The following is an 11000-nucleotide window of genomic DNA, read 5'->3' as shown; positions in this document are numbered from 1 at the left end:
GACAGGATAGGAAAAACACAGACTCAAGAGGTCTCACAAGAGAGACTAGCACCATGCTGGGACTCATCCTTGGGGAAACTTAATACTGATTACATGCTTGTCCTGAGACTTGGGCCTGTCTTGTCTGGGAAAATCTGATTGGAGTCAGTCCTATCTGGTAGAGCAGGAACCAGAGAACAAGAACTGAAAAATTCTAATCAGTTAAACAGAAGTTATGCTAGAGGTCTAGAACAAGCTGAACCAAATGTCAAAAAACAGAGAACAAAGCCAATGAGCAAGAAAATCCTTCTGTTTATTCAGGTCTGTGGAAAACGGCTTATGGCACCGGCAGTGTGCGGCCACCTTGTGGTCTGACGCCACTTTAGGTACTATCTCAAGTTAAGTTTCTATTTCCTCACTTCTGCTCTGCCTTTCCCTGAAATCAGCTGCCCAGCCTTGGCTGATCTGCCTTTGATGAGGCATAGAACTTTGGAGTCCAGACGGGTGGTTGGAACAGCTGAAAATCTTCACATCAGCATTGATTTGGCGTGTAGTCTGAAAAAAAATAAACTTAGTGAGAAGTTTAAAAATGCAAGGACTAATCGACAACAGGGGGAGGATAGAAGTGAGAAGGCCTAGGAGAGTATTAACCAAGAGCCTGGGGAAGAGGGAAGGAAATGACCATCCTTTAGGTTTAAGAGTGAATTCTAGCTGGGAGGTGCATTCTTGCTCAACTGAGGAATAAGAGGGCCAAGTTAAGAGGTGTAGGAATGAGGCTTAGAAGGGGCTTAGTTGATTGGTCTGCAGCTTTGGCTCCTGTGCCCACCTGATTATTCCCTCAGGATATGTCACTATTATTTTTTTGATGGCCAGGGCAATAAATTATCGCTATTTTGGCTGGTAAAAGCATGACACTTAAAAGATTGAGTATTTCTTGGTGGTGTTTAATTGAGAGAAAATTGGCTTTTCACACACTATATGAGCATGCAGAGCTAGGAAGGCATAGCCTTTTCCCTGTTCCTAGTTCTAGAGCTTAAGTGCGGGCAATTAGTTTTGCTTTCTGAATTAAAGTCCCTAGGGGCAGGGCTGAATTAAAGTCCCCAGAGCAGCCCTCATTGCTTAATAGAAGGAATTCCCCAGGTGTAGAAGTTTAATAGTTTTTTTTGGGGGGGGGTTGTTTTGTTTTTTGTTTTTTTTAAGTTTATGGGAACTTGTAAATATATATATTTTATTTTAATTTATGTTTGCTTAAAATACTTTGGTTCTTTTTTGTCTCACAAAGAAGTTAAAGTTTTAGAATATAGACAATATTATATTTATCTTAGTCTAACTAGATTAGCATCTTTTAGATTTTGCTGTATGAGTAATGCTAACTTTCAGAGCTGGAGATCTTTAACTCTGAGTCTTGGCTGTTACACAAATATTTTAAGTTCTAGGGCACTACAAGGTTATACAAAGAGTAAAGCATCTCAGAATTTAGAAATAACAGTTAAAGTTTAGGAGTAAATGTGATTGCTGTAAGAGCTTACACTTTAAACTTTAATTTTTTTATAAGCATTTTAAATTAATTTACTTTCAGAATTTAAAACATTTGACAGTTGTTTTATAATGGGGTTATTAATTACAAACTATAGCAGTTTTACCTAGTAACCACACTTACTAGGGTTAGGTTAATTAACAGGGAAACATTTTTGCTCCTTTAAAGTTCTTTTGTTGGAAGTGAAGTTTTGACATATAACTGACCACCTGTACTTTTAGAGAAGCCTTAGAGTAAAGTAGGCTGATAAGTAACTGATAAATAAATTTGATTGTTTAACATGATACAGATCAGTGTTAGGTATAACAAGGATAGTGAGAACTTTAAGTTTTTAGTAATTTTAAATAATTTTAAAATGTATGAGTAATATTTTATCCATGCAAGTGTAGCTAACAGAGGTATAGGAAATCTCTTTTAATTATTATAATACTTCCTAAATACTTTTTAAGGTAATATGTTGAGCTCTTTTAGCACTTTACTTTTATAAGGTGAGAGAATAAATCAGTTTTCCTTTAAGAATGAGAAGATTTGTCTCCTAAAATAAGGGATGATAAAGTTAGCATAAACATTAACAAGGATATTATTCTGATATGATGCAAAACTTTTATCGTTTAGACAGAGTACTCAGATAGTTAAAAAAAACTTTTTATAATTTTTCACTAAGCAGTTTAACAGAGAAACTGACTAGAAAAGAAAGTTCATTTTTATTAATTCTCTATAGCTTCTTACCATCAGCTCCAACTACGAACAGAACTAACTTTTTACAATTTGCCATAACTTTCTATATCTATTCAGGAACTGCAGTCAGTAATGACTACAAAATTCGCTTTCTTAAACCTTTCTGTGACTTCCCATATCTGTTCAGTTAGCAATGATTACAACAAACAAATACACTTATACTAGGGATATGTTAGTTTGTAGAGTTAACATATTGAAAGACTATACTTTGTGGCGGTTGGCAGTCATTAAGTTCTGCTGCTAAGATATTTTTAAAGATATAAGGATTATTTTGAAACCATTCAGGCAGCACTGAGTAGGGTGGGAATCTTATTTTTAAATCTGTGCCATTTAACAGCAAATAGGCTTTAAGAATTAGGGTGAAGAGGGATACAAAAATGTGTTTTTAAGATTTAGGACCGAAAACTTGCATGTTGTCAGGGGTTATTCACAGGTTAGCCCTGGGATGCTTTCACCCCATATAGATGGGCTTATTTGCTTAAAAGTTTTCTCTGGGATGTGAAGAAGTCCTCAGTCTAGTAAGGCCTCAGGGCAAGCAAGGGGGAAACACTAACTAGGTTTACTAGTCTTAAAATGGCTCCAGCAAGTGAAAAAGATCCTTCCCTAGAAGAGGGTGGGAAACTCAGAGACAATGAGAAATTGATGGGACTCTAAATGTCCCTGAGCAGCAAAGGAGAGGGGAAGTGGAAATTTCAGTTTGGGCTTTACCATAAACCCCCATAACTGGGCAAGTCTGTGTGGAGATAGGCCCGGAGCGGCAATTTAGAACAAAGTATCTCCAGTGTTCATTAAGAAATTAATAATCTTATCTGTCCCATCAAGTATCACCTAAAATTCCTTTAAGTTGGTCAGATGTGAAGTCAGCAGAGCCATTCATGGCCTCAGACACCCTCTGCCTTCTTCATTTGCCATAAGTAGGGCTTAAGGGGCTGTCCTGTACCCACTTTGGGAGATAGTACATTTCCTGGGTCCAAAGCCCATGTTGGGAGCACTTGGGGCAAGGCCCAGCTATCCCAAGGTCAAGGGTTGCCTTGAGGTTCCTGACAACCTCTTTGCCAGTGGCCTCCTGACTCACAGTTGAAGCAAGGCTCTTGAAGATTGAAGCCCCAACTTGGGTGACCTTGAAAGGACAGGGTACTGTTAGCATTGACTGCAATAAGTTGAGCTTATTCTCTGGTCTTTTGCTTACCTGTTTGCTTTCTCGTCCTCCTTGGCCTTGTTTTTATTATTAAAGACAGAAAAGGCAGTTTCTAATAAGTCATTAGTGGGAGTTTGCAGGCCCATGGAGAACTGTTGCAGGTTTCTTTAAATGTCAGGGACAGACTGAATGATGAAATAAGTGCCCATCAAAATCTGACTTTCCGGGACTTCCAGAGAAGATGGCGGCTTAGTAAGACGCGTGGGTCTTAGTTCCTCCTCCAGAAAAGCAACTAAAGAAACAGAAACAATACGAAACAGCTCCCGGAGTCACGACAGAGACCAAAAAGACAGCGTACCCCATTCTGGAATGGCTGAACGGGCAGGGAGAATCCGCTGCGGTGAGATACCCGAGGGGCGCGCGTTTTCCCGGCCAGGGCGGCTGGCGACTGGGGTCCCCTCCACGCACGTGGCTCCCCAGTCTGACTGGGAACGTTGGATAGCGGGGCCCTCCCGTCACGCTTGGCGTCTCGGGCCAGCTGGGCAATTTGGACCGGCACACCCCCAAGCCGCGGCGGCCAGCAACCCCTGCCTCCACGCGTGGTTTCCCAGGCCGACTGCGAGATTCGGATTGGCGAGTTAAAGGAACCACAGCATCTTTTACTGGTGGGACCCGCAGACAGACGAGCGCCATGAGCGCCACCTACTGGACAGGAAAAGAAAAACAGAGCCCAGAGATTTCACAGAAAAACCTTTCAACCAGCTGGGTCCCACGCCCAGGGAAATCTGATCAAATGCCCAGACACCAGCAGAAAATAATGGATGACGCTTGGAAAATTGAAGATATGGCCCAGTCAAAGGAACAAACCAATAGTTCAAATGAGATACAGGAGCTGAGACAACTAATGCTGAATATACGAACAGAAATGGAAAAACTCTTCAAAAACCAAATCAATAAATTGAGGGAGGACATGAAGAAGACATGGGCTGAACAAAAAGAAGAAATAGAAAATCTGAAAAAACAAATCACAGAACTTATGGGAGTGAAGGACAAAGAAGAAAAAATGAAAAAAACAATGGATACCTACAATGGTAGATCTAAAGAGACAGAAGCTACAATTAGTGAACTGGAGGATGGAACATCTGAATTCCAAAAAGAAACAGAAACTATAGGGAAAAGAATGGAAAAACTTGAGCAGGGGATCAGGGAACTGAATGACAATATGAAGCGCACAAATATACGTGTTGTGGGTGTCCCAGAAGGAGAAGAGAAGGGAAAAGGAGGAGAAAAACTAATGGAAGAAATTATCACTGAAAATTTCCCAACTCTTATGAAAGACCTAAATTTACAGATCCAAGAAGTGCAGCGCACCCCAAAGAGAATAGACCCAAATAGGCGTTCTCCAAGACATTTACTAGTTAGAATGTCAGAGGTCAAAGAGAAAGAGAGGATCTTGAAAGCAGCAAGAGAAAAACAATCTGTCACATACAAGGGAAACCCAATAAGACTATGTGTAGATTTCTCAGCAGAAACCATGGAAGCTAGAAGACAGTGGGATGATATATTTAAATTACTAAAAGAGAAAAACTGCCAACCAAGACTCCTATATCCAGCAAAATTGTCCTTCAAAAATGAAGGAGAAATTAAAACATTTATAGACAAAAAGTCACTGAGAGAATTTGTGACCAAGAGACCAGCTCTGCAAGAAATACTAAAGGGAGCACTAGAGTCAGATACGAAAAGACAGAAGAGAGAGGTATGGAGTAAAGTGTAGAAAGAAGGAAAATCAGATATGATATATATAATACAAAAGCCAAAATGGTAGAGGAAAATATTATCCAAACACTAAAAGTTAATGGGCTGAATTTCCCAATCAAAAGACATAGAATGGCAGAATGGATTACGACCCAGCAATACCACTGCTAGGTATCTACTCAAAGGACTTAAGGGCAAAGACACAGATGGACATTTGCACACCAGTGTTTGTAGCAGCATTATCTACAATTGCAAAGAGATGGAAACAGCCAAAATGTCCATCAACAGACGAGTGGCTAAACAAACTGTGGCGTATACCTACGATGGAATATTATGCAGCTTTAAGACAGACTAAACTTATGAAGCATGTAATAACATGGATGGACCTAGAGAACATTATGCTGAGTGAGTCTAGCCCAAAACTAAAGGACAAATACTGTATGGTCCCACTGATGTGAACCGACATTCGAGAATCAGCTTGGAATATATCATTGGTAACAAAGACCAGCAGGAGTTAGAAACAGGGTAAGATAATGGGTAATTGGAGCTGAAGGGATACAGACTGTGCAACAGGACTAGATACAAAAACTCAAAAATGGACAGCACAATAATACCTAAGTGTAATGTAACTAGGTTGGAACACTGAATGAAGCTGCACCTGAAATATGTTTTTTTATTTGTTTGTTTGTGTTTGTATCTTTTGTTTTTGTTTTTTTCTTTTTCCTTTATATATATATATTTTTTTATTAGTATTATTATTTTAATTCTCTTCTCTGTATTAACATTCTATATCTTTTTCTGCTGTTTTGCTAGTTCTTTTCCTAAATCGATGCAAATGTACTAAGAAATGATGATCATACATCTATGTGATGATACTAAGAATTACTGAGTGCATGTGTAGAATGGAATGATTTCTAAATGTTGTGTTAATTTCTTTTCTTTTTTTTGATTAATAAAAAAAAATTTAAAAAAAAAAAAATCTGACTTTCCCAGGAATCCAGGCTTACATAGTGTTTTAGTTTGCAAGCTGCCAGAATACAATATATCAGAGATGGAATGGACTTTAAAAAGGGAATTTATTAAGATGCAAGTTTATGGTTCTAAGGCCATGAAAATGTCCAAAGTGAGGCACCAACAAGAGATTGCCTTACTCAAGAAAAGGCTGATGCTGTCTGGAACACCTCTGTTAGCTGAGAAGGCACCTGGCAGGTATAGGCTTGGGTCTCTGACTTCTGGACACCGCTCTCAGATGGGAAGGCACATGGCCATGTCTGTTAGCTTTCTCTCCTCATTTCATAAGGCTTCCCTGGGGGTGTTTTCCTTCTGCATTCCCAAAGATCTCCAAAGATCTCTGGATGTGTAGGCTCTATTGGCTCTGTTGGCTCTCTAGCTTTTTTCAAAATGGTTCCCTCTTAAAGGGCTCTAGTAAGCAACCCCACCTTGAGTGGGTGAAGACATATCTCCATGGAAACCATTTAATCAAAAATTACTACCCACAATTGGGTGGGTCATATCTCTGTGGAAATAATCAAAAAGCTCCCACCCAGCAAACATTGAATGAGAATTAAGGAACTTAGCTTTTTTCTGGGGTCCACAGCAGATTCAAACCAGCACAATGAGTATACATTTTAGAGCTTCCACTACTGTCCCCTGGAACAGGGCTGGGTTTTCCTCTTTCTCCTGAGTGATTTCCCTTAGTTTATTAAAATTAACCAGTTTGGTGGTACATTTTTCATGCTTTTTAGCTAACAAATATTTTCTCCTCTAATGGAAATTGAGGCATTGGCATAATACAAGTGACAAGTCTTTTTCAGGTCCTTGTCTTGACAAATAGCTGTAAATATCTGGGCATAAGGAATTATAATTAAGAGTCCTGTTGGAAGGCTATACTTTCCCATCTTTTTAAGTTTTCATTATTGGCATTTCCCATTTTCTGTGAAAAAGGAAAAAGAATAAATCTTCTGTCCTCTAAGTTTCCTGAGGGCTAAAAAGAAAACATCATTTAGAAGAGAAGTTATAGTTTATATTTGGCTGCAATGGGTTTCAATAGAGACTAAAGGAAGATTTGGGGCAGTGGAGTGGAGGCTATTTAAAAGAAGATTATTTAAAATATTTGCCTCCTTCTGTGAAGAAGAGTCATGAGGAAGACGTTTTTGATGATTTTCCTGGGCATAATATGATTTGCAAGAGCCCTTTATGGGTTTGTCCTGATATAAGGCTATAAAAGCTGTATGTAGGGAATTTGTTGCCACTTTCCTTCCTTCTTATAAAAGTGGTTTAATTGTAAGATAAGATTGTGACTGGCTCTCCTATTTGTGGGCCAACATTGGTCATTCTCCAGCAGTATTGTGGCTAGGCAGTTATTGCAGTAGACTGGGAGCACTACCCATTTTTAAGGAAAAGAGATAAAAAGGCAATTTCCCTAGCAATGCCAAGTGACCCAGGTCTCTGGCCTGCCATTCCAACTGCTGATCCCTTAAGCCCATATGATTAGGCTCCCTATTCCTGGGCATCCCCAGGGTCCTGGAAGATTCAGAAGATGGGTGGCCAGGTACATTCCAAAGCTGCTAAGCCCACCTACTTGTCTTCCTGGGTGTCTATGCTCCTAACTTACTCCCTATGAGACTAGAAGAATTTTCCACTAACAAAAAAATCCTAAGGAGGGATCCCCTGGGCGTTGTCATGATCAAGCTGGAGGAAAAGAATATGTGGCAAGAAAATTGGGCTCCTTTTAAGAGCATAGCTTACATGCTTTTAGGCAATCAGAGGGGTCTAAATATGTTTATATTGTAAGGCAAGTCTAGGCTTGAGTTTCCTCTGTCCTTTACAGCACAGATTTTTTTCAAGAAAGTGAATGCACACCCAACAGCCTATCCTCCCAGGCTTCTTCCTGTAACGGGCAACACCGTCAAGAGAGCTGATAGCAGAACACTAGGACTTGAGGCACAGTAGCAGACAAAGAGATGAAAGACCAGCCTAAATGGTCAGAGAGAAGTGACTCCTGGCTGGCTTGCCAAAATATATTGCCATATTTCAGCTTCCTAGGTTCTTGGTCATGCCACAAGAAAGAATTCAAGGACACAGCATAGCATAGAGTAAGCAGATAGACATTTTATTAGGAACACATGCAGGCACTCTTGCAAAGACTTAAGTGAAGGAGGCAAGAGATGTCCAATCTCATTTTACAGATGAGAAAAATTAGATGAAGTCCTCAGAGATTAAATAACTTGCCCCAAATCACACAGTTAGCAAATGTGGAGCAAAGATTTAATCTCCATCTGGTTCCATAGTCTGTGCTCCTAAGCATAAACTATAATTTTTCAAAACACACACGCACACACAAACACACCCCTCATACACATGTATGCACACGTGGGCACCTGCAGGCTGGCCTATGTCGTAAACAAACACAGGTAGATTCAGCATTCAGGTGGTCTCAGATCCACCAAACTCCCACCATCTAGTTTTACACCACTTCTCTATCTACATGACAAGGAGTCAGGGGAAATAGACCAGGAAACAAAGAAGTTGACTACAACAGATTTACAGACCCCAGGGCCTGGAATTCGTAAAGCCTCTCAGAAGAGTGAAGATTGGACTCAGAATTTCTATAGCTGTAACAGTGCTAAATAGAGGCTGATATTTTAACAATTCAGATGTCAAATATGGTCAGAAGTGGGTACTTAATTCTTACTGATGTCAACGTAAATTGTTTAAGTAAAGTGAATATTGATATCAATCATGTTTGAAGCTGTCCTTTATTAAGGCTTTTATCTCTATAATAAAGTGAGAGATAGACAATATTAATGTAAGCGTTAAGTAAGATTCAGAAATTTTTAAATATTAATTTTGAGAAATGACTACCTTTGAATCTGCTGCTCAGACCAAAAAATAAATAAAAAGAAAAAGTACAATACCTGCTATAATAAGAAATAAGATTCTGCTTCCATCTATGTAATATAAATAGATAATTCTCACCATAATTTAAAGTCAGAGATTTAAACTTCCAATAGCATACCCCGTGACTTACAATTTAATATTCTATGTGTTTGAACTATAGATTTTTTTTCAGCAAAAAAATTTATTCTGGTAATTTTAAGACCATTTATTCTGGTAATCATGTGTTTGCTCCCATAGGGCAAGATTTCTTCAAGTTAGCAGTATTATTATAGCAACAGCTCAAGAAGATCTATGTTTCAACATATTTAAAACCTTTGTTTTAGAAAATAAATAGAAGTATCTCAGTGATCAGTTTTTTAATTAATTAAGTAGCAATGCACATAATTATCCATTTTGTACATTCAGCACAAATGAAGCTATCTCAGTAGAAGAGAAATGGCTACTAAGTAGTATTTAGAAGTGTCCTATACTTACATTGTAAGTGTCTATACTTAATACTCAGAAAAATAATAAACAGATATCCTAAGAATGGAATTCAGATAGCAGAAATACTTCTTCGAGAGACATGTATACTGATACGGCTGTGAATGTGTATTGCAGTGTTTGTTTCCATTCATTTCCCTGGCACCATGAATATATTAAGCACCTGAATAAACGCTCTGGTAATTTGCTCATTTCTAGGGCCAATTCCAACATCACCAAGCAAAGTGGGTGAGTTCTTAAGTCAAGCCAAAAATAGCATAGGAAGCTTAATTACCTATAAGCGAATGCCAGATCAGATTGGAGGTCAAATTAGATTTAACTTGAAAAAAAAATTAAGTTAAAGCCAAAAAAGTTCTGTTCAAAAGAAAATAAATTCAAAATCATTTACCAGATGCCTCCTATGTGGTGAGCACTGTGCTAGGACCTACAGACTAAGTGTTTCCTAAAACCAAAGGCTCAGATATCAGGCGAGTGACCTGTGGAGAAAATTAGGAGAATTTAATTAAGCAGGGTCTGGATCCACTGTGATAAATAACTTAGCCTGCATCTCTAAGAGAAGGTAACTGTTGACTCTTAGAGTTAACAGTAGAATTAGTTAAGGATCTTTGGGATTAAGAAGTAAACAAATATTCTAAAGATAAATAAATCAGAAGAATTAATCAATAATTTATACTCCATTTCCTCCATAATGAACTAATTATGACATACTACAATACATTCTTAAATTTTTGAATTATTTTGAAATATCAATTAATAAGGAAATAAGTACCAGAAAAGTTATGATTAAGAGCATAGGAAAAGTATTGCAGCTCCTAAAATACCAAAAACTGTATACCACCGCTGACGGTTCAGCTAAATCATGGAATTACATTAAATACTGTGTTAGCCAAGCCTCAGTTATACAACTTAGTGAATGCATTATTCAAATATTTTGCCCCACCTTTTTCTTCTAATAACAATTATTTGAGCAGGTCACAAATCACCATTATCAAAAGGGAAGGATACTTTTCAAAATGTAGAATCTTATTATCAACTTACTATTTATTAGCCACTCTGGTTAAATGTCTTCTCATAATGGAGACTGAACCTTCTGTAATAGTTCATTGAGTTTTAAGATTTATTATTTATTGGTAGAAGCCCATTATTTATGACTAAGGTCAATATAGATAATTCATATTTTCTGTATTTTAAATTACGCAGCAGCACTACAATGATCTATAAATGTCATAGAAGACCTTCTTATACCTCCATATTGAGTCAGTCAAGATCTGTATTGTTTAATCTTCATGTGTTCTACATGATAATGTTTTAAAATACAAAGCGATTTTTTTTAAGACCCGTGGAGGAATCCGTAGAAGATCTGCTTTGAAAACAATTGTTAAATTTAAATTAAATTGAAGGTTTTTGCAAAAGGAGGCAATCATTCCAATCTCATCTTTTCAAATTTAGCACCCAGGTTCGCAGCCACAC

General features: G+C 38.1%; 1 long non-coding RNA gene across 1 annotated transcript in view; it reads right to left on the bottom strand.

Annotated features, from left to right (window-relative positions):
- Positions 1-291: 291 nt before the first annotated feature.
- Positions 292-11000, bottom strand: part of LOC143649426 (uncharacterized) — a 100025-nt gene continuing 89316 nt past the window's right edge. The window contains exons 2-3 of the long non-coding RNA XR_013158989.1: positions 9919-10006; positions 292-534 (exon numbers count right to left, since the gene is read on the bottom strand). This is a non-coding gene — a long non-coding RNA (uncharacterized LOC143649426). The remainder of the gene's footprint in view (positions 535-9918; positions 10007-11000) is intronic.

This window comes from Tamandua tetradactyla, chromosome 11, assembly GCF_023851605.1.
Source record: "Tamandua tetradactyla isolate mTamTet1 chromosome 11, mTamTet1.pri, whole genome shotgun sequence".
In the NCBI taxonomy this organism is placed as follows: domain Eukaryota; kingdom Metazoa; phylum Chordata; class Mammalia; order Pilosa; family Myrmecophagidae; genus Tamandua; species Tamandua tetradactyla.
Note: the sequence above shows the minus strand (reverse complement) of the source record. Positions and strands in the feature narration are given on the sequence as shown.